The 25005-nt window shown below is 38.1% G+C and overlaps 1 long non-coding RNA gene across 1 annotated transcript; it reads left to right on the top strand.

Annotated features, from left to right (window-relative positions):
* The first annotated feature begins 1276 nt into the window (after positions 1–1276).
* Positions 1277–22645, top strand: LOC132636152 (uncharacterized). Its single transcript, XR_009581059.1, has 3 exons — positions 1277–1830; positions 3324–13627; positions 22377–22645. It is a non-coding gene; the product is annotated as an uncharacterized LOC132636152 (long non-coding RNA).
* Positions 22646–25005: the final 2360 nt, after the last annotated feature.

The raw sequence follows: 25005 nt of genomic DNA, 5'->3' as shown, positions 1-25005 counted from the left end.
GCTTAGAACGAGGCTTGTGGCTAAATATTTCGTAAGTGGATTCTGTTGCTGAGATGAGCCACCACATTGTTCGTAGAGGCAGTCATTTCAGCTTTATCTATTTTATTTCTAGTTACTTCCTTTATTTTGGGTTTACATGCCCAATATTCAAACTCATGTAACTCTGTTAGATGCTCTATGGTGTTAGTGTGGAATTTAGGCTAGAGATTCTTTTATCTTAGCATTGGCTGGCTTCTATTAATCGATTATGGGTTTGGTTGATGACTAATTTGTATTTTATTATTAATGATGTCGTTGGGCCTGCACTTATTTTCTTTTAGTGCTTTCGTAAATGATTAAGGGTATGCTATGTGGTTCGCCTGGCGGGTGGTGTGTGCTGGGTGCCAATCACTTCTAGCGGGTATTATGGGACTTGAAAAAGTTGGTATCAAAGCTTAGGCTTTAAGTCCTGGGTCATGGAGCAGTGTTTAGTAGAGTCTTGTTCATGGGGATGTAGGTGCCCATACTTATGATCTTGAGGCTACTGAACATCTAGAAAGTTTTCCCTTCTTTTATTCCTTGTTCGTGTGTGAGTTGAATCAAGTCTAACCTTGTAATATTTATTTCGCAGATGGCTAAGAAACGCGCATCTTCTTCTACTACGCGTGGCGCTGGACAAAGTATTGTTGACATCCAATTTTTGCCCTCCAAAAAGTCAAATTAACTAGTCAAGCTTCTTGAATTCCAAACAAAGTAAAAGAATTGGTCAAAAAATTAAAAATACTTTCTAAAACGGCTTTTGGTGATATTTTACCATTTCATTGGCGACATAACCTAATATATATATATATATATATATATATATATATATATATATTATGTATAAGTTATGTCAATTTTACCGATTTGAAAATAAAGTTGCATAAAAAAAACAAGTATTTTAATCAAGTACGTATTTTTTATCAAAAGTAATTAACTTGTTCATTATTAGAAAAATAAGTATTTTTACTTTGTTGAAGTGAAGATGTTTAATTTATTAATTAGATAATAATTTCATCTCAATTTTATTTCAAACTGGTTTTACAGAATGGTTTTAACTGAAAAGGCATGGGTTTAATTTGGCTATTTGCTAAGGTTTTGGCTACAATTGAAACAAAGGTTATGAATTAAACACAATATTGTTCACTCTTTTTTAAGCCCAAAAATCTTCGGCCCAGTCCAATAACCGGGCGACCCGACTCGCGAGCCATTTTTATCCCAAAAATATCCCTCTTTCACTTCATTGGAATTACACAAAAATGTACCAACAAGAGCCCTAATGTTCTTCACTCCCAAAAACCTACTGTTGCCTTTCCTCTTCGAGTAAGGCTTCCAAAGGAGCTCTTCCATGGCAGAAGCTCTGCCTCTCCTTTTCGGGTAAACATTTAATGCACATTTGTCTCCTTCTTCACAAGGAAATGGTAACAATCTCCTCTCTCTTCCTTTTTCATTGCTTTAGTACAACTTTCGGTAGATTGGGGGGATTCAATAGGATTTTCATTTCACTCTACCAATTTGAATTTCAAAATTTTCAAATGCCAGGCAGTCCCATATCGCTGGAAATTGCTAAAAACCCTAGAATTGGCCCTTTATAAATAGGACTCATTTCTCACTTCACAGGGAGAGTTTTTTTTAACAACCCAAAGTTCTGAAACTTTGGTTACTGCTTAAAACAAGAGTTTTCCTCATCTAAGCCGAGTTCTCGAAGTATCGGAACAAGTTAAAAAGTTTTCGAGTTCGAGTCAATTCATCATCATTGGTGAAAGGTGATCGACTCAACTTTCGTCATCCTCGTCGCTGCCACTGAAAAATGTAATCTTCATATTTTTCAGCGTTCTACTATTTTTTTTTTGCTTGTTCCAGCTTTATATTAGTTTGGTTTTTAGTTCTCCTGGTATGAATTATGCTTGAGATCATTAGTTTTATTCCTTATTATGCCCAATTTTCTATAGACTAGTATTAGTTTAAATTTTATTTGAGTTAGGTGATTGGATTTCATTTTCTAAATATCTGTATGAGTTGCATGATTGAACGTGCTTGGAGTTTAAGTAAAAGATCAGTCCTCATACTTTTTAATTGTTCTTCATGGTTCATTATTTATCTGTATGACATGTGATGCCCCATCTGTTGTGATAGCATGTTTAAAAAGGCTATTTCTCATTCATTTGTCGTGGAAAGTTGCTACTTTAGATACCGTTCTGGTGTGGTTGACATTCTGGTTGAAATAAGCTAATGAATTTAGGTATTTGTGTTTCTTCTTGTTGTTTCTTTCATCTCTAGTTATGGAGAGAGTTAGTATGAATGAATATCCAATGTTTAGTTCACCTGGTTTTTTTTTTTTTATGATGTTTGTTTGCTATGATTTCTTTTTACTCATTAGGGGAGAATGTGTAAAGCCAAATCTGGAATTCTATGCTTCCATAGCTTGTCAACATATGGTTATCAAATTTATCCATTGAATGATCTAACTGATTAAAAAATAATTGATAATCTTAAAGGAAGAAATGGTTTGCTTTTGGAATCAGGAATCTGTTTAAGTATGAATCCCTGAGCTGTTTTCTCTTTCAATATTCCCTGTGCAAGGTAAGAGATTTCATGGGGGAAATTATCTTTAATAATTAGGCTGACTATTGACATATAATGAACATGTCCTCCTCCTTTGCAAGAAAGAACTGAAATAATTGAAATAGATGCATAGTCTCTGGTTAGATCATCATTTATACCTTATATGTGGAATTGACAAACTTGTATGTATTAGAACATACTTTTTTTTTTCTTCTTAAAAAGGGAACATTACTGTTAGCTTGAGTCATTAGCAAATCTTTTAAATGTTTGGTTACAAATTCATGACCAGTTAAGCATTGTGTCGCTTAAGTTAACTGTTAGGTTCATGGTAGGGACAACCTTCCAAATGCTATGTGAATTTAGCATGATTGAAGGCCATCCCTTGTGCAATTTCTCTTGAGATTTATTTCCTATTGCTTTGCCGGCTGAAAGACAAGGCATATTGTGGGATTGCCTTAGCCTCCTTCCCATTAAGCTATTTTGAGTGTTTGTTGTCCTTGTTCTTTGTCGAAGACTGCATTAAAACTAAGTAGATTTCCAAAGAACTCTATTTCATTTGCCACTGCTTTGTTAGAAACTGTTGCGGAATGACTACCAAACTTGAATTTGTTATTATCTTAAACCATTTTCAAGACTTGACTAAATATGATAGTTGAGGTATCTCACTTAATTTATCTTGTTAAATTCCTTTTGTTTCGGGATATTCATTCTTCACCCCTCTGTTTCTTTGCATGACTTAGGGAATTTTCAAATCCCAAAGGCCCTCGAGATGTTGCTGAAACTCGAGATGATTTCCTGCTGCACTTGAGGCTTAAGCTTGCTGCATCCTTAGAGAATTATTTTGTTGTGCTAAGGCATCAACAGATGCTATGTCCTGAGAAACTACCCTTGAGCTGCTATTTTATTTGATGAGAACATTTTACTGGACAATTGCCACTTCGTCCGAGATGATGTTCTTTAAGCTACTTGGCTGCTTTGTCCGTGGTTGCATATGGTTAAATCACTACTACTTTTGAGTAGGTTGATTTGTTTGAGTTGTTTATTTCTAACCTCGCTGTTGCCATGAGAAATGGCTTAAAATGTTGCTACATTTTTAGGCAGTTTACTGCATGTTTAGATATGCTTTGATGATGTTTTCTAGTGAGATTGATGCTGCCTTTGGTGCCCCTTCCTGGGGTAAAACAGTTGCTGTTTCGGGAGTATTTAAAAAGCTGAAATATTTCTGTAGTTTGAGTTAAATTGCTGCTATATTTTAAGCTGAATTGCTGGTGTATTTTGAGCCAATCGCTGCTGCATTTTTGGGCAAACAAACACTGCGTTTGGGGCCACTTGCTGCTGTGTTTTCTTGGAACAATTGCTGCTGCATTTTTTAAGCTAAATTGCTGTTGGATTTACGGCGAAGTGTAGAGAATAACTACTGTCTAATTGGACATTTTACTGATTGAACATGCTACTACATTGGGCCAATGAAAAAATTACTTTTGAGGCCATACTTTGTCCGGAAAGGTTATCTCTCGGTTTAGGCATTGATGACCTCATAGTAGTATCACGAGGTAGGAACGAACATGCGTTTGGCGAGGCAACTAGAATGGTCAGTAGTCTGCAGCCAAGACATGTTTCAGATTCCTTTGCCAGATTCGGAAACATGAGTCTGAGCCTTCGTAATCAAAGCCCTCAAAGTGTGATACGAGTCCGAGGGATATTATTTGTTTTCATAAACGTCACCCTACGGGGTGGCGTATCATTTTGACTAACTACTTTTCTTTCTATTTGTGCGAGGTATAAATAAAGCGAACCATGTTTAGCGAAGCTTTAAGACGAAGTGAAGAATTGGATGTTAGAGCTTCAGACGAAAAAACTAGAAGAGCATAGGCTTGCTAAAGGATTTGGGCCCAAGGCCGAAAAGCTAAGCTTTCTTTCCCTTCCTTTTATTATATGTTTACTTTGGTTTTTGTATGAACATGTAAAAATACATTTGTGTAGATATTGAAACCCTTATAAGTTAGAACCTAGGATTTACATAAACAATGTTTCGATTTTGACCCGAAAGCTAGTTGAATTGCATTTATTTATTAAAAGTAAATAAATTAAAAAGTGTTTTCTTATACAAAAATTTATTATCTTTAAAGTATATTGCATGATTCGAAGAGTATGAAAAAGGACTTTTTTTTTTTGGAACTTATTGGACTTAAGGTAATATTCAAACCTTTGGGGCTCGAAACCCAAACCTTAAGGTAAATAAAACAGAGAAATATACTTGAACTATAGTTTTTGAGGATTAAGATGGCTTTGGAGTAGTATATGGTTGAATAATGAGCTTCAATGGATCAATAAGTAACAAGCAAACTCTTTTCTTAACTTATACGTGTCAAAATCTGTAGTATTCCTATAGAGGAGATATACTCCATTTATTTTCTTATATATAATAAATAAACTTATAAGGAATAAATCATGACATTGGGACCAAATGAGTAGAAACTCTACTTGAGAGAAATCTTAAGTGTGTTTTGGTCCGGGAATGAAATGAGTTGAACCTCTTATAACATTTTTCAAAAAGAAAACTAACTTTCCCCTTTAAAGGATGTTTTTGCCCCAAAAGTCGGAATTTATGATTAGCATGACAAGTTTTTGTAGAAAAGAAACATTTTAGCAAATAATCACATTAATCACACATTGAAGCTCAAAGGTCAACCGTATTCTACGGATCCTTAATACTAGGGTGCTTAAAACCTTCCCCAGGGGATCACCAGAACCCTTACCTCGAACTCTGGTTTAAAAAGGATTTTTCTTTATTTGATAAAACCTTTTAAACTCGGTTTTCCTAGTTTACCAATAAATTAGGTGGCGACTCTAAAAAATATATAAAATCCAATTAGAGCTCCAACAACCTCGTAGTAGCTTTTATGCCTTAACCCCCGTAAAAGTGAACCGTAACAGATGGCGACTCTGCTGGGGATTTTTCTAGGTTTTAACCGTAAGGGTTTCAATATAATGTAATATAATTGTGATTATTTGCTTATTTGTTTACTTTCTTGCAAAATATAAACTGTCATGCATTCATATCATAAATTCCGCCACTCCTGGCAAAAAGCATGGTTTCAAAGGGGACACGCGGGCTCGCGGTCTAGCCTTCACTAAAAAACCCGAACACCCCTTCTTTGGAACACATTGAACGTTAAGTTGGTATACGGTCACCTAACGGCCGACAACGGTTCACCCCGAGTAGTCCGCTCGGGTCCAAGGTCAGTTCAAAACACCCACTCTTGCATAAGCCTAGGGTAGAGCTAAAACAAATCCAAATATGAAGTAGACCGGGTGGTTTGAATATTTTAGACGTATCCAAACCCGAGAGAAAGACTACCCTATGTCAAGTACGGTCTATGACCCAAAGACACCGCATCCAACTATGTGAAAAAATTGAAGGATGTACATGCTGTTATAAGAACCATTTGTTCTTGGGGTCGGGAATTTTTCCTTTACTTTTTAGACTTCATCCAAGAGGAGCTTGGAAAGTTCGAAAGACGATGGAGGACCCCGTGGTAGCTTAGTTTAGGATTTGTGCCCCTGCATGAGACTGAAATTTTGTACACCTGTCCCACATGCAAGTCGAACGTTGTTTTCGGGGACAAACGGGACGTCTTAACGACATCTACACCGAATAGGCTTAACTTTGGCTTAAAAAGGTCACACGCATGATTAGGGCGCGATATATATTGTTTATCTGCTATGTGCTATGCAATGTGCATTTTATGCCTATTTGATTCATGTGCTTAAATACATCTATTTTTCCTTGGACATGAACAGTCCATTATTCAGTTCCAAGTCTTAGAATGTCATTAAGCACACAAAACCTCAAAGTCAAACTATTTCAAAGTCCACCTAAAATCACCCAAACTCCCGAAACCTTACATAAAACTCTAAATGTACCAAATATTCCAAGAAAATACCACCCAGTCATCGCCAATTATCGTTGACCATGTCGTTCCCAAAAAATCACCTTACTACATCCCAATGGTTGCCAGAGTCGCACCCCAAGTCCCTGAAACTTTGTGTAAAAATCCAAATATTCCAAGCTCTCCAGAAAAAACCGTTCGGTCATCGCCCAATTATCGTTGACCAGGTCATACTTATAAATCACTTTATTGTGTCCAATGGTCGTCAAAGTTACACCCTTACGCTTTGAAAGTTCTACATGTCATGTTTTCTAGAAAAAACCACCCGGTCATCGCCAATTATCATTAACCAAGTCATTCCTAAAATTCATTTTTTCCATCCGATAAATTGCGAAAGTTGCGCCCGTCATAAATTTATGTTAGTGAACTCAATCAACTTAGAGTGAATCACAGCCCGTAATTTTGTTACTCCAAAAAAGATTTCCAAAAACAGATCCATGCTCGAGTACAAATGCTCGAACCTTAACGTGTCCATTTTGTTAAAGTCAGTCAATGACCAAAATCCTGTCCATTCAGTTAGCTACTTAGGTCGTCTTTTAAAGTCTTCCGTTTTGGCCGAATTCTGGACTATTATGTTTCAGGCAAAACAAATGTTACTTGCTTTATTATGACCAGTGGACTAATGCTGTTACTTTTTGATTTTTCTTTCTTTATGATTGACTCGTGGGGACCACCAAAGGTTTCTTTTACGAAACTCAAGTCACAGTCTTTTTTAGCCCACCTAGGCGCTACGCTTAAAAAAAGAGTTTTCTATCCGTGTTCAAACATCAAAATGACCCAATCAAGCAAACAGCTCCTTGCTTTTACGAAAATCCAAGAAAAAAGGAACGCACTTTAAGTGACGTCCCTAAATTGGCCATTCAGCCCTCGACTCACACAACACTTGTCCCAGGGTTTATATTCCAGTTACCACCCGTCTGTCATGACACATTTAGTGGGATCAACACGAGTCAATCATTTTTCTACTAAAGAAATCTTTCTGTGAGCACAGGAACAAAAAGGATACAAGGCAACGAGCCCCAAACCGGCGTCAAGATCACAGATCTTGATCAAAGGCGCTATTCAGGCCCACCACAGCCTCATTTTGATAAGCCAATTGGCTTTATCTCTAACTCCATATTCAATTTTATTCCTCTCACTTCATTCTGTCTACTGACACTTGTTCTTGGAATATTACAGGTGATGTATAAGTTGATATCAGGAATCAAGACTATAAGGAGTCGCACGTCAACAAGCAAGCGCTTGATATATCAATCAAGCACGAAGATACCGCTCAAACGTGCTAAAGAATAGCACAACAAGACTAAGTGTCAAAGATCAACGGCATCGCTGGCCAATCATGATCATCACAAAGTGGTCGGAGTGGACTTCAAGCCTCCAACGACGAGCAAAATATCAAAAGAAAGCCTATTCGACGGCACAAGCCTAACGACGACATATTTAACTCTACTCTCAATTCTAAGAAATACTTTGTCACTGCCTTTGAATGCTTCAACGATTTATATTATGAATTTTTCAGAAATCAACGTCAAGTCTTCAACGACTTTTTCTTCACCAACAAACTGAGACAGTATGCTAAAGAGGAATACCGAACTCCCCAACAAGTCCCCTTTTTTCAGAGATCAAAATGACAGCGTTCTCAAAGCAATGAGGAAACTATGTCCATGTAAAGTCTTACTTATGGATGTGTCACCAGCCACATTTATAATTAAGAGGTTGTAAGCCTCTTTTTCCTATGCTCGAAGGACGGACATCACTTATCTGTAGTACACCATTACCCTATACCTCGAACTACGTTCGACCGATTCCCATCATTACGGGATATGTAGGCGCTCTTTGAGCTCGGTCATACCAATAAAAAACCTAAGAAACCCCTATGAAGCGTCCGAGATAAGACTTCAAGGAAAATTCAGAATTGGCACAAAGAGATTATTGCCACACATGCCCAATAGGGGAAGAATTTTTGAGAAGATCTCAAAAAATCCGTCACAAGTCCGGCCCAAGAGTCAGCCGATTTAAGACCCCAAACTGGGGCAGAATTTTTGAGAGGGTCTCAAAATTTCTTACAGAAATTCAACGCAAGATTCAGCCGATTCAAAACCCTCAACTGGGGCAGAATTTTTGAGAAGGATCTCAAAAATTCCTTCACAAGACTCGACACGAGAGGTCGCCTACACAGTCTTAACAGAGGCGGAATTTTTGAGAGGGTCTCAAGAAATCCAATTTAAGGTTCGACACAGGACGTCGTCGATACAACTCAAAAATAGGGCAACTTGTTAAAGCAGTTCAGGCGATCTCTACTCAAACTTCAAGATACCCAATCAAACATCAATGTCTAAGTTCCAAACAACCTTTACCGGGAAATATATCCTCCCTTTAGAGATCTCCAAATAGAGTAGGGACACACCTTATGTGATGTCCCGAAATCGGCCATTTTAGCCTCCAATGTCAAATCCACTTCTCAAAACACGAAGTTAACAAAAGCACTGACCAAAGACGGAGATTGTCGCATCGAACGACTTTATACCCAACTTTAGATTTCATTCCTTACTAACTTCTACACAAGAATATTTGCAGGTAACATCGACAAGCATCAAGGCTATCGATCAAGCTGAAGGGATGCTTGATATGCCGAATTGTACATCGAGATTATCAAGACAAAAGAAGTGAACATCAAGTCATCGACGACCTTTCTTTGACCTTAAATGGGAGAAATTTGTTGAAGAGGAATACCAAACTCTCCACTAAAAGCAAAGATCTACAGAGTATGGTCAAAGGTCGCCAAAACAACGGAAAGCATGGCCTACATCTACAACGAGTAAAGGATGCTCGACGGTTTTGCATATGCCATTAACCTTTCTATAAGGTCTTTCTTAAGTTTGTTTTTACTACGGTCGCTGGCAAAGCGACAACGTATCTACTAAAATTTTCTGTTAGTACAAGTCGTACGAATATCAGAATGAACTTTGATACGATTCAAAATACAAAGAGGCATCAAGGTAATTATCATGAGGCGCTGAGGAATCACAAACCATGTCGAACACAAAGTTTTGGGTATCTCAATTTATGTTTTACCCAAAAATGGGACTTTATTCCTTGTTTCCCTGCAAGTGGGATTCTTACGGGACACTAATCACCAACGTGAAATGCTACCCGGCAAAACGGTATGCTAGCCACTAAGGTGAGACGCTAATCGATGAAATAGAATTCTAATCACCAAGGTGAAACCCTAACGAAAAAATGGGACGCTAGTCATCAAAGTGAGATGCTACCCAAATGAAAATGGAACAATCATTTAAACTGTTTTGTTGATTTTTTAAATTGGCTTATCCACCTTTAAGACTTCGCAACTACTACGTTGCATTTCTCTACTGATAAGTTTATTTTAGATTTTTGCAGTAGTTTCAAAATGTCGTAAGGGTGATAATATCTAGCCACGAGGGCTACAAAAAGATCAAAATGCCGCAAGGGCAAATATCTAGCCACGAGGGCTATAAAATGATCAAAACGCCATAAGGGAGAATATCTATCCACAAGGGATACAAAATGAGCGAAAACACCATAAGGGCGAATGTCCAGCCAAAAGGGCTATAAAGGAATCGAAACGCTGTAAGGGCAAATATCTTGCCATTAGGGCTACGAAAGATTAAAACACCATAAGGGCAAATATCTAGCCACGAGGGCTACAAAATGAGCGAAAACGCCATAAGGGCGAATGTCCAGCCAAAAGGGCTATAAAGGAATCGAAACGCTGTAAGGGCAAATATCTAGCCATTAGGGCTACGAAAGATTAAAACGCCATAAGGGCAAATATCTAGCCACGAGGGCTACAAAATGAGCGAAAACACCATAAGGGCGAATATCCAGCCAAAAGGGCTATAAAAGGATCGAAACGCTGTAAGGGCAAATATCTAGCCACGAGGGCTTTGAAAGATTAAAACGCCATTAGGGCGAATATCTAGCCACGAGGGCTACAAAATGTGCGACAACGCCATAAGGGCGAATATCCAGCCAAAAGGGGTATAAAAGGATCGAAACGCCATAAGGGAAAATATCTAGCCACGAGGGCTTTGAAAGATTAAAACGCCATTAGGGCGAATATCTAGCCACGAGGGTTAAAAAATGTGCGACAATGCCATAAGGGCAAATATCTAGCCACAAGGGCTATCAAAGGATCGAAACGCCATGAGGGCAAACACCTGGCCATAAGGGCCCACAAAGAACAAAAGGCCATAATGGCAAAATCATCGGCCAATGGGGTCATAGTAAAACAACGCGGCATACCTGACCAAGAGGGTCACAACCAACATAAATGACGAAAGAAAGATCATCCGGCCACAAGAGTCATATCTGTTATCTCTACCATGTTTCCTATTGCTAAAAGGGCCATTGCACGTTTACTTTCCTACTGCTAAGAGGGTCATTCATACAAACTGCCAAGAAGGCTATTGCACGTTTATTTTCCTGCTGCTGAAATGGCCATTGCACGTTTACTTTCCTGCTGCCAATAGGGCCATTGCACGTTTACTTTTCTGCTGCCAAGAGGGCCATTCATACAAACGGTCAAGAGGGCCATTGCACATTTACTTTCCTACTACCAAGAGGGCCATGGCACGTTTACTTTCCTGCTGCCAAGAGAGCCATTCATACAAACTGCCAAGAGGGCCATTCATACAAACATGTCAAGAGGGTCATTCATACAAACAGGCCAAGAGGGCCATTCATACAAACATGCCAGGAGGGCCATGCATACAAACTACCGGATATAGCAAGATGACAAAGCGATGTAAAATCGGTCAAGAGACCGCAATATTCGCTCAAAAAGTCAAAGCGATGTAAAATCGGTCATGAGACCGCAGTAGTCGCCCAAAAAAGATAAAGCGATGTAAAACCGGTCATGAGACCGCAATATTCGCCCAAAAAAAGACAAAGCGATGTAAAATCTATCATGAGACTGCAGTATTCGCTTTAAATGTCAGAACGATGTACATCCGATCAGGTGGCCGCAATATTCGTTTTCAAAGTCAATCACAGTGTTACCCCGCAAATGGAAACAAGTTAGCAGCTGCCAAGGAGAAGAGCAGGCTGGCCAGAGCAGAACCAGATGCATGCGGAGCAAACGTGGAACTTTTTCTTAGCAGCGAACCGGGGCACATTGCAGAAGAGAGGAGCAGACTCTTCGGGCGAGAGTTAAGGATCACCTTTCCTACCATCAAACTACACCCCTTTTGAAGGGATGTAGGTGTTTCTTTCGTGTCAAAACCAATCCCCAAAAAGGCAAAGGTCGCTATCTTTGAGTTTCGCATTCAGTGTAATCTCTGAACCTACACTGAGGCACTACTGATTTTCTTTCAAATCTAGGTGACGACATACTTAAGGTATACAAAATTATGTCCGTGCAAGGACTTAATTACGAGTGTGAAGCATGCCACATTCATAGCTTAGAAATTGCAAGCCTCTTTATCGTAATCAAAAGGTCTGAAGTCATCTATCTCAAACCAAAGGCTACTTCCGCATAAGGAACGCCCTTTTCTACCGATCGAGTCGAACTACATATGGCCTGATCCCCGAGGGTAGGGGTATGTAGGAGAACTCACTGTCAGAGCTCGGTCGTAATCCAAACTCCCCCCAATCATGTCCCAAAATCCAAGTCTTATAAATTCAGCACACAGGGGCAAATTTTGAAAGTTTTCAAAAAAATCAAGTCGAACTACAAGTGGCCTGAATTCTCATATATCCTGAGATGTTTAGGAAACCCAACGCCAGGGTCTGGCCATAATTTTCAAAAAATCACATGAGCTTTTTCACTTAAGAAATGAGAAGAGTTGGTGGGTCAAAAATCGGATTTTGTCAAATTTCGTTGCCCAAGGATGGCTTCGCCATCGCTGTACAACGAAGGGCCAGCTGTTGACATCCAATTTTTGCCCACCAAAAATTCAAATTAACTAGCCAAGCTTCTTGAATTCCAAATAGAGTAAAAGAATTGGTCAGAAAATTAAAAATACTTTCTAAAATAGCTTTTGGTGATATTTTGCCATTTCATTGGCGACGTAATTTTGGTGATATTACGTATAAGTTTAAGTATAAGTTATGTCAATTTTATCGATTTGAATATGAAGTTGCATAAAAAAATAAGTATTTTAATCAAGTACGTTGTTTTTTATCAAAAGTAATTACTATAATTTGTCCATTATTAGAAAAACAAGTATTTTTACTTTGTTGAAGTCAAGAAGTTTAATTTATTAATTGGATAATAATTTCATCTCAATTTTATTTCAAACTGGTTTTACGGAATGGTTTTAACTGGAAAGGCATGAGTTTAATTTGGCTATTTCGCTAAAGTTTTGGCTACAATTGAAACAAAAGGTTATGAATTAAACCCAATATTTTTCTCTCTTTTTTAAGCCCAGAAATCTTCGGCCTAGTCCAATAACCAGGCGACTCGACCCGCGAGCCATTTTTATCTCAAAAATATCCCTCTTTCACTTCATTGGAATTACACAAAAATGTGCCAACAAGAGACCTAACGTTCTTCACACCCAAAAACCAATTGTTGCCTTTCGTCTTCGAGTAAGGCTTCCAAAGGAGCTCTTCCATGGCAGAAGCTCTGCCTCTCCTTTTCGGGTAAACATTTAATGCACATTTGTCTCCTTCTTCACAAGGAAACGATAACAATATCCTCTCTCTTCCTTTTTCATTGCTTTAGTACAACTTTCGGGAGATTGGGGGGATTCAATAGGATTTTCATTTCACTCTACAAATTTGAATTTCAAAATTTTCAAATGCCCGGCAGTCCCAGATCGCTAGAAATTGCTAAAAACCCTAGAATTGGCCCTCTATAAATAGGACTCATTTCTCACTTCACAGGAAGAGTTTTTTTTTTCTCACTTCATAGGAAGAGTTTTTTTTTAAACACCCGAAAGTTCTAAAACTTTGATTACTGCTTAAAACAAGAGTTTTACCTCATCTAAGCCGAGTTCTCGATGTATCGGAACAAGTTAAAGAGTTTTCGAGTTTGAGTCAATTCGTCGTCATTGGTGAAAGGTGATCGACTCAACTTTCGTCGTCCTCTTTTCTGCCGCTGAAAAAAGGTAATCTTCATATTTTTCAGCGTTCTACTATTTTTTTTTGCTTGTTCCAGCTTTATATTAGTTTGGTTTTTAGTTCTCCTAGTATGAAGTATGCTTGAGCTCATTAGTTTTATTCCTTATTATGCCCAATTTTCTGTAGACTACTATTAGTTTAAATTTTATTTGAGTTGGGTGATTGGATTTCATTTTTGAAATATCTATATGAGTTAGGCATGATTGAACGTGCTTGGAGTTTAAGTAAAAGATTAGTCCTCATACTTTTTAATTGTTCTTCATGGTTCATTAATTATCTGTATGACATGTGAAGCCCCATCTATTGTGATAGCATATTTAAAAAGGCTCTATTTCTCGTTCATTTGTCGTGGAAAGTTGCTGCTTTAGATACCGTTCTGGTGTGGTTGACATTTTGTTTGAAATAAGCCAATGAATTCAGATCTCTGCATTTCTTCTTGTTGTTTCTTTCATCTCTAGTTCTGGAGAGAGTTAGTATGATTGAATATCCAATGTTTAGTTCACCTGGATTTTTTTTTAATGATGTTTGTTTGCTATGATTTATTTTTACTCATTAGGGGAGAATGTGTAAAGCCAAATCTGGAATTCTGTGCTTTCATAGCTTGTCAGCGTATGGTTATCAAATTTATCCATTGAATGAGCTAACTGGTTAAAAAAGAATTGCTAATCTTAAAGGAAGAAATGATTTGCTTTTGGAATTAAGAATATATTTGATTATGAATCCCTGAGCTGTTTTCTCTTTCCATATTCCCTGTGCAAGCTAAGCGATTTTAAGGGGAAAATCATCTTTAACAATTAGGCTGACTTTTGACATATAATGAATATGTCCTCCTCCTTTGCAAGAAAGAACTGAAATAATTGATATAGATGCATAGTCTCTGGTTAGATCATCATTTATACCTTATATGTGGAATTGACAAACTTGTATGTATTAGAACATACTTTTTTTTTTCTTAAAAAGGGAACATTACTGTAACGATCCTCCCGGTCGTTATGGAAAATGTAGGATCACCCCACCAAATAGAACCTTCCCAAGGGTAGTACGAGCTAATAGAAACTCGATTTTATAAGTCTAAGAACTAAAAACTTGACTTTTTTGTGGTTGTTGTTTTATTGCATTGAGTCTGTCGGGGGCTGACGTGGAAAATTAGAACTCCGTTGGGGATTCCGAGGCCATGGGTGGGTTCGTACGATATTTTAATGGATATGTGCATTTTTGGTTTGTGTGTGTGAGGCCTCGGATTAAATGTTGGGTGATAGAGGAAAAAACTGGGCAAAAATCAAGCTCACTGCCCAAAAAGGACAGCTGCGGCGGGACTTGTACCGCTACGGCGGCATCGCTATAGCGGTGAGCCCCTCGCCGCCAGCGGTCAGCCATGATCCTTGTGTCCGCTGTGGCGGGCCATGTGCCGCTATGGCGGTATCGCTATTGCGGAACATTGGCTGCCATAGCGGTGATAGAGTTTTCGTTGGTCCGCTATAGCGAGACCGCTGCAGCGGTGGTTTGACCGCCGCAGCGGTCGACGGATGGCAAAATGTCGTGTTTTAAAGACTTAGTCTCACATTTTTATTCGAAAAACTCCAACACAGTTTCCCTCAAGCACCTAGGGTAAAATTCCAAGCCAGGGGAAGAAAACTCTTGAGAGGTAAGTCTCATCTGTCCTTTCAATCATTCTGTATCATCTTCATGATTATCATCACTTTTATGGGTCTTCAATGGTGAAATTGTAATAGAAAACCTAGAAATTAATTAACCCTCTAAACTTGATGGGTTATGATTATTATCACTTGTGTATCATCTAATGGCTTGGGTTAACTCGTCTTAATCATGAATTGCACCCTTAGAGCCATAAACTAAGTAAATTGAGACCTAGAGTTTTATAAAAATGGTATTTTGACCATGGAAACTGCTTGTAGTTGGAATGCTGATGTAAAATTGTTATAATTTAATGGTTAGTGGTTACTAAGGCCATTGTTAGGTTGTCTTACACCTAGAAATCATTCACCCATTGGAATGGGGTAAAGGGAAGGGTATTCTTGAATTGGTATTTGTGATTAGAGTATTTGTGACTCATTGAGCCTTCTATTTCTAGACTTTGAGCGTTCTGAGGCTTTAAGGAAGGGAAAAGCTGTAGCGGAGTGACTTGCGTTGTTCTTGCTCTACGTTTGAGGTAGGTTACGGTCTACTTGAGTTAGACTTTTTGTCACGACCCAAACCGATGAGTCGTGACGAGTGCCCGACCTCTATTGACCAACCACTCCTAAGCTCGTACCTGAATCTCATTGAGCAATAGAGTGGCCCATACATAGCTTATAACTGCACTATAGTAACTTCTGTAAGATTAACACAATAGAATCTGTATCAAGAACTCACAACCCGCATATATATACATGTGTGTTGAGGATAACAGTGCAAGCCGACTAGGCTGCTACATACGCTATACAACACAAATAAGAGCCGACAAGGCTACATAACATCCCAACTACATACAACTGTCTACTGACCTCTATGGAACACGAGCTGTAGAAAGGATAGGAAAAGACCTCGTCATACCTATATATACATGTCAAAATAGCATACCAAAAAGGGACTGCAGCTCCGAGTCAAGTGGAGTGCACTGTCTGCAGCTGAGTTGAAGACCTACTGAGCTGGATCGCCTATCTGACTACTTGAACCTGCGGGCATAAACGCAGTGCCCCCGGCAAAAGGGACGTCAGTACGGAACAATGTACCGAGTATGTAAGGCAAATACTAACTAAAACTGAACTAAAAACAATACAATCTGGAGGCCAAAGAATTCTCAAAATATCCCTCAGATCTGTCTCAAATGATTGCAATACAATGATATCATATGTCTCACTGACCAAGTGGCAAGGCTAAATAAAATGTCTCACTGACCCGTCGGCCAGACAATTCTGTCTCACCCCTCTGAGCTTTACTTTCTGTTTCCTAGTTGATTGACAATTGTATTTGGAGCTCTTCTGCTGAAATGTTACCATATCTCTTGTTTGTATACCGTTCAGTTGTGCCGGCACTGATTGATTCTGCTCAACTAGTTAATATTTTCCTTAACCTTTTTGGGTTTTCCTTACACTGAATCTTTAGCATTCCCAGTCTACTATAGTAGTATTCGATAATTTTTTACACCGGCGTGCGCCTCAATTTCTGACGATTAATCTTTCTAGGATTCCTTGGTTTCTTTATTTGAGCAATAACATGACTTCTTCTTAACATATATAGTTTTTCCTCGCGCAATTACTAGCTCATCGTTCTTACGTACATGTAGACTCTATATTCATGGTTTCACAATTCCTTTAGTATTGCTCGATTACTATTATTTTACTACCAATGGGTGTACTCTCGAATTTGCTGAATCTCTTGCCCAATTGATTCTTGGATACTATTCTCTTTCTATTGTGGCTAAAATTTATGCTCGTACTCATGGTCATCCCTTTTCCTTATCATCTGTATGTCTTCTAGTTCTTCATACTTTACCATCCTCATTGTCTCTTTGACCTTTGTCATTTACACCCTTATATGCTCGCTTACCCAGTTACTATATACCCTAATCCACTTTTGATCCCATCTTCCTTTTTATCCCCTTTTAGTATGTCAGAAATTCTTACCCCTTTGACGTTTTTGTATCCTTCTTACGCTTCGGTGATATTCCGTGCCTTCATCTTCTTGGAGTTTAACTTATTCTTTCCCTCTTAGGAATGACCTCAGAAAAACTTGTAATATAGTATCCCGTGCTTTCCTGTAGTAACCGAATCGATTCTTGCTGTATTTTATCTTCCAGCTAATATAACACCGAAATTTCCTTTCACCCATACACTTTACTTGTTTCTCTCTCTTTTAATAAGGCTTCTTATGCTCGGTCTGGGCTACCAGTCATTCTTGTGCTTACATCAGGAATATCTCGAATCTCATCTTCAGTGATCCTCTCCTCTCAATTTATCCATGAAGTTGCTAATCCTTAGCCCGACTGATAAATTAGGGATAAGTTTGGAAATTTGCCGAAATGTGAACTAGGTTCTTTACTATACGGTGAACTTAAATCGTTTCACTCTTTTCTCTATATGCAGTTTTTCAATCATAGATATCTAGTAGAACTATTATTTTGCTTGTCCTACGCCGTTTTACTGCCGCTAACTTTGTTCCAATCAGGCGCATCATCCCTTCACTACTTCCTTTGAAATTCTTCTTGGACTCTTGGCCTTCACTTGATTCTTACCTGATAAATCTTCCCTATAGTCTGGTATCCCCTCTTTGTTGTTTAAGTTTATCAGCTGCACAGATATTCAAAGTCCTTAAATGCTCATTTCCTCCATTTACCTTTTTACGGTTGCAGATTTTTGTCTGTTCCCTCTCCTATACTAACCTTATCTTTTAGCCAACCAATCTGGTTTCTTCTTTTAATACCATCATAAGTCAATGTACTATCGCATTTATTTTCCACGACGTGCTCTTTCATTTGCCCAACTCATATTGTTCTGTAGTCTTTCTTTACTAGGTGGTTATACCATAGTTAGGCGTCATAATTATTTCAATATCTTGTCAATCCTTGTCTTGGTCACAAATACTTATAAAATATCTCTTTTTCTTCCTCCCTTCATCCTTTTCTTATCTTCCCTTTCGACTCCATAAATTGTTTATATTTATACATATCCCTCGTATATTCATCCTATGTCCTTTATAACCGAATTTCTGTACTCCTTAAGGTATTAGGTTAACAACGCGCCTCATTAATGAGGAAAAGATGGGAGGATTGGGATAAGGAGGAATTTATAAACAAACAAAAAGGGAAGATCACAAAAATGTACTAGCACCATTGATGAGTAGCGAAGGTGAGTAGATAACGGGTATGGTCAGACACCATAACGAGAACATGAATTAATTAATAAAGATAGAGACGGAAGATATAATCTAAGGAAAACCATGAAGGTTAAAAGGGGGATATTGGAACAACCATAAGAAGATGAAAAGGAACCCGAGTACGATGACACTTGAAGTTAGAAATGGACCATGGTGTATTCGTGTTGAATTTGTTATGCCACTATGAAATTACTACCGCAAGGGTTAATCAAGGTGACAATCATGAAAAATGATTTATAACAGAAGTGCAAGAAAAGTCTAACATAGAGGAATTATCAAGTTGGAAACAATAAAGTCGCAACCAAGGATAAGCTTCAAATCGACTATAAGAAAAGGATGAGAGTAGAAAGATGACAATACTTCTACACCCTAGAGTAATTTGCAACGGAATATGATAGACAGGTATTGCAATGTAACGACCAGTTTTGTCGTTACCGTGATTCTTCCGGTTTTTCCCTCGTTGACCAGTTCCTAAGTCTCGTCAGAACTATTTTGACCCAAGAAGATAGTTGACATGACTTCCTAAGCATCGTTTTGGGCTTTGGAATGTTTTCTAGAAAAATTTGGCTTTAAAAGAAAACAGTTTGACCAGGAGTTGACTTTTGGGTGAACGAATTTCATTCGGAGATCTATCGATTTCGAGAGATTCATAGACTTATTTATGACGCATTGGTGGGACTAGTTCGGCTCCCAATACACTCAGGTGCATTTTGGGACTTGGTTTGGGAATGGTTATTGAGGTTTGGGAGTTGACTTAGTCAATGGTATCTCTGTTAGGAAATCCGAGGTCACGGATGCGTTCGTAGCGTGTTTTTACATGTGGATGCATTATTTCGTTTGTTGAAATCGGACCTCGGATGATTATCAAAAATCGGGTTAGAAAGTTGGTTTTTGGGTGCTCGGGAGTTGAATTACTCAATGTTATCTCCGTTGGGAATTTCGAGTGCGCGAATGAGTTCGTAGCGCATTTTTACCTATATATCTACATATTTGGTTTGTCAAAATCGGGTTCCGGATGAGCTTTCAGAGTTTCGAGGCGAAAAATTGAAAAACCGGGGCATCTGGTGTCTGGTGACCGCTTCAGCGGGCCATTTACCACTGGGTCATCCTTGGGACTGCTGTAGCGGTAGTGGTTTCCTTTGCGGCGGTTCCGCTAAAATCTGATGACGGGTCCAATATAAAAACCCTCATATCTCCCTCATTTAAGTCCAAATGAGGCGATTCAAAAGCCAAAATTCAAGGAAATTTCATGAGGAATCCAATGGTGCCATACAATAAGCATTTCGAGGTCATCTTAGCATGACAATCGAGGAAAAACAATTACTATGTCGGATTTGGACCTCATTTAGGATACCTTCTCTCTTGGAAGCTTGGGGATGAATGGATTCTTGGTTATTTCTCAAGATTGTTCCTATGGGTAAGGTATAAATCTTATGCTTAATAGTTTCCATTAATTGATCCATCATTTTGGCTTTGTAAAACCCTTCCTCTTCCCAAAATCTCTATGCAAAACCTAGGGTTCTTCAACCCAAAGTTGGGGATTTTCATGAAAGAGTTCTAAAAACGTATTGGCTTCCTAGATTTTGAATAAATGATTTTAATATTGCTATTTAGGCTAGACAATGATATATCTAGGCTGGTTAACCAATAATCTTCCATTCTAGAGTTGAAATTCTTGAATCTAAGGTAGGGCTCTTAGACCTAAATTTGGGGGTTTTCTTAACAATGATGATTTCAAGAATTAATTAAGTATTCCTATGATTTAAGTAATGGGTTTTTCCCTTTTGGTATTGAATTTGGTATTTTGGTCATAAAATTTCTGTTTTGCCCTTGAGACCTGTTTTTCCTAAATTAAGGGTTGGAATTTGACCCGAATAGAAAGTAGCCAATATGGGTATCATTAGTCATGGTTTGTTACATAGAATTCACATGTGATAGAGTTTGGTTATTTGGAGATGCTTCGAAAGACAAGGTAACGCGTGGGTTCATAGCACCTGTTCGGCTACCAGGTAGGTTATGGCTTCCCTTTCAGTAGATTCCGGTTAGTTTCATATATTCGTGTATTAGAAGGAACACAGAATGCGTGTATATGAATTGGATATTTGGGATGGAATCTTAGGATGGTATTGTTGTGTGATTTGTGTGTTCGGGCATGTGGTTTGTAGATTCCTTAGGTTGTCTGATGTGGTTTTTGTTAATATCGGAGGATATATGTGACTTGGAAGTAGCGGGTGAAACCTATTGTATGTCTAATGATGAGAAATTCCCGTTATATATAATTATTGTGTTATGCTATTAATAGTGAATCTAGTGGATGAATGGGAGGATAAAATGTACCAATGATTGTGATTGAGTCCAAAATGTGTTGTGATGAGGGATTTCAAGTGTAGGGTGAGAATTGTTCAATTGTGTTGGTTTGGTGTCATGTGTAGTTGGTAGATATCAAATTCTACTTGTTGTCTTGATTAGGATAGGATTGACATACCCGTTGTTGGTATTTGTACTTGGATATATGTTGGCATACCCACTGTTGGTATTGTGATGTGATACGTTGTTGGCATACCCGTTGTGGTATTTGTGATATTGAACTCCACTGTTGGTGTTGTGATGTGATACGTTATTGGCATACCCGTTGTGGTATTTGTGATATTGAAACTCGACTGTTGGTGATTGATATATGCATTGCATGCATTCTCTCATATTCATCATGCATGGCCAATACCCTGTGATGATCTGGTATCGTTGATTGAGCGAAACTGATATTTGATAAACTGTTTTACTTGAGTGATTGTGAAAAGGTCGATGTTCGAAAATCCATTCCGGAATCGTTATTTATATGAAATTGATACTTGATAAACTATTTTACTTGAGTGATTATGAGGAGGCTGATGTCCGAGGTTCAATTTCGGAATCGTTGATATGTGCATTGCATACATTTCTTCATATTCATGATGCATGATCGATATCCGGTGATGATCCGGTATCGTTGGTTGAGTGAAACTGATATTTTGATACTCTTTTGAGTGATTGTGAGGAGGCCGATGTCCGATGGTTATATTCAGGCATCGTTATTGCATGGCCGATTCTGATGTTATCCCGAAATCGTTCGTTAGTTCATGGACTCCGCGGGTCCCCCAGAGTGGTGCCGGTGAGACTCCCCCTGTGAGCAATTAGCCAGGGTCCGGTCTGTCTGTTTGGCAAAGATCCGGGACGGGTGGCACTAAGACTTCGTGAGTTACACTGGGTTGTGCTACCGAGATGTCGATATTTTCGTCCGGAGTACATGTGTACACCTCATTTGCATAGCATGGCATTGCATCCATACATATTGCATTGCATTGATACATCTTTTATTGCATTGCATTATGTCTTGTTTGAGATGATTTGGTGTTTACTCGTGATGATTGGATAAAGATTGATTTATTCAGACTTGACACATTTGGGATTAAATGCTTTACTTAGGCAATGACGTGTACCTGGATTTGAATTTATTGATTGAACTTGTTGAGGTATCCTATAGACCGTCCGTAAGATTAGTTATATGTTTGGTCTCTATGTGTTGTAGGATAACGGGTGTCTTAATGATGAATTGACTACTAGACTGAGACGATCGATTTAATGATATGTGAGTTCTGATATCGTTGTGAGTTTGACTGGTGAATTATTAGAGTGAAATTAATGCTTAAGGGTATTGATATACAGTGTGTGGTAGATAGCCATATGACTTGATTGAGTTGTTATCATGTTTATCTGTGAATTCTTTTACTGATATTTGTTACTAACCATTGTCGGCCTATAATACTTACTCAGTACGTGTGGTTGTACTGATGTTGCACTTGCTACACCCTTTTTGGGGTGTAGATTGTTTCAGGTAATTGATCGAAGCATATGTGGAAATACGCGGTGCCTATCTGGAAGGCCTCCTCCCATTTCATTTCGGGATGGAGGTTGAGTCTTAGAATGTAGTGGTAATTCTGAAATCATTAGACGCTTTTGTATTAGTCTAGACTAGGTCATGGGAAGTTGGATTGAGTCTGTATTTGTTACATCATTGTAATTTTATTGATTCTTGAGTTTATTGAATATTTTATGAAGTTTTCGCTGAATTTATAAGTATGTATTGATTTAAATGAATCGCCTTTACTTAATTGATGTTTAATCAATGAGAGGGTTCGCCTAACGAGGTGGGAAAGGTAGGTGCCCGCGCGACTCCGAAATGGGTCGTGACATGCAACATGAAGACTGAAGTCTAAGGGTAATGTCCAGGAGTTCATGTATGAGAAATTGGGAGTTAAAGGGACCAGAGTTGCGCGACAAATAAAATATGTGAAGGCGAGTCTGAATAAATAATCGTTGGCTATAGACGATAGCAAGAAAAAAAATATTTATTTCACATAATACGGACGGTCTAAAATCAGAGGTGAGGGAGACAGAGCTAATTTCATAACGACACAACCACTCGTAAAGCTATAAGCGATCAACAAGCAAGAAAACCAGAGGAGACATTGGCAAAAAATAAATAAATCGCAAATCTCTAAGAGTTAACATTCGAGGACGAATGTTTCTAAAGAGGGGAAGGATGTTACATCCCGTACTTCTGTACATTGAATTTGTCGTAAGTTAATCGACATAAGTTCAAGGACAAGATTATTTTTGAGGTTACAAGTATCTATGCTATGTTTAACAAGCGACAAGTAAGTGTCTTTCTTTTTGAAGGTTAGAGGTTAAACGAATCAAAGCGTATAAATTTTGTCAGTATAATACCCTGGGCTTTCAAGCGATGGTTTGAGCCGTTCGACATACGTAAGTAGACCCGAGCCCTAGAGAATGTTGGTCATGTTCAAGTATACAAATAAAGAGACTGGTGTATAAAAGGATGAGATCCCAATATAATTTAGGACTTCACAAGTGTGACGACGGTGATTGGAAATAATATTTTGTGCGTACCAAATAGGGCAATGGACTAGTTCCATATCACATGATAATGAGTATATAAAGTGTGTCAAAAATAACTATCATTTAGGTGAGTTGAGATCTAGAAATTAATTATGTGTATAATTGGATAAATATTGAATTAATGGAAGACATGGAGATAATTAGTGATTATGTGGTATATGTATTAAAAGGACGCATGGTCTATGGAAATAAACAATCTGGTGACAATTATTTTAGGAACATCTAGTGGTGACACATGGCAACTAAGGTGTCAAGTTGGAAGTAAAGGAATAAGAAAAGGGATTTCATTAGTTATCTCCTAATTAACTCTTTTGCTACTATTTTTTTTGAGAATAACGTCAAAAAGAGGAGACCAGAAATGCGTACATATGTATAAACATATATATACAATCTTCCAGAGGAAAATTCATACGCGGAAGGAAAATATGAAAAAACATAGCAGGTGTTGCTCTCAACTTCGATTTTGTTGTTCCGCTTTTGTCACGCGAACTTTCTTTAAAGTTAAATAAGGTGGAGGAAGAGTAGTTATGGATATATATAAGGTAAGAATTCTCCTATTTCTTGGTATATTTAAGTTCGTCCGGGTCATAACTAAATTGTGGGACGAGAAATATGGAGTTAATAGCGGGAAATCATATTTTGATGTTGTTGTTGTTCTTGTATCGACTGTTTGGTAATATTCTAAGTTGTGTCGTGGCTGGATATTGTTGGAGTAACTTGAGTATATTGTTGTTGTTGTCATTGATATGAATTTTGAAGGAAAGAAAAAATTGGAGAAGTGTGTTTGATAATCGTATTTGAGCTCGTCGCTCGTTATAAAGTATTATGAAGTTGGCATGAATAATGTTTATTGTGTTGTTGAGATTTAACTTGTTGTTGGGTTGTTGTGATGATATGTAGAACTGGGACGTACTAGTGATATAAGGGAGATGCTGCCTATTTCGTTTTTGAGTCATAGTTATCAATTGATATATGCGATCTACGAAAGCCCTCTAAAGTCATGTACGCATTCCTATGGTTATTGGTTTGGCATACTAATAGCAGAAAGTTTGCGATTAAGTTGAGTTTCTTGGACGACGTAAGGTATGCTAAGGCTATCCCTTTTATTCTTTTGGCATGAATCGTATGAGAAAGAACGAAACGAACGAACGAGCGTTATCCATAATGATTCCACTCTTAGAATGTTAGAAAGCTTATGTTTCTTTGAACTCTTGATAATGTCATTGCTCCACGCTTATGACTCTTATGATCAATGATCCAATAGAGGTAAGAGATGTTGATGATGTTAAATCCATAGTGATATTCGGAGGTTACCGACTCTACGTCACTCCGAAAAGTTCAGATGTAATCTTTATGAGTCTTTCATGCATTTATATATATATATATATATATATATATATATATATATATATATATATATATATATATATATATATATATATATATAGCTATTTTCTCACACCACGCTGCGCTATAGTCGGCCGGGCAGGCACGTAGATGTGCACATCACTGCAGTGGGCAGATTATGAAGATA

The sequence above is a fragment of the Lycium barbarum genome, chromosome 4 (genome assembly GCF_019175385.1).
Source record: "Lycium barbarum isolate Lr01 chromosome 4, ASM1917538v2, whole genome shotgun sequence".
Taxonomy (NCBI): Eukaryota; Viridiplantae; Streptophyta; class Magnoliopsida; order Solanales; family Solanaceae; genus Lycium; species Lycium barbarum.
The sequence above is the reverse complement of the archived record's forward strand: the minus strand, read 5'-3'. Positions and strand labels throughout refer to the sequence as shown.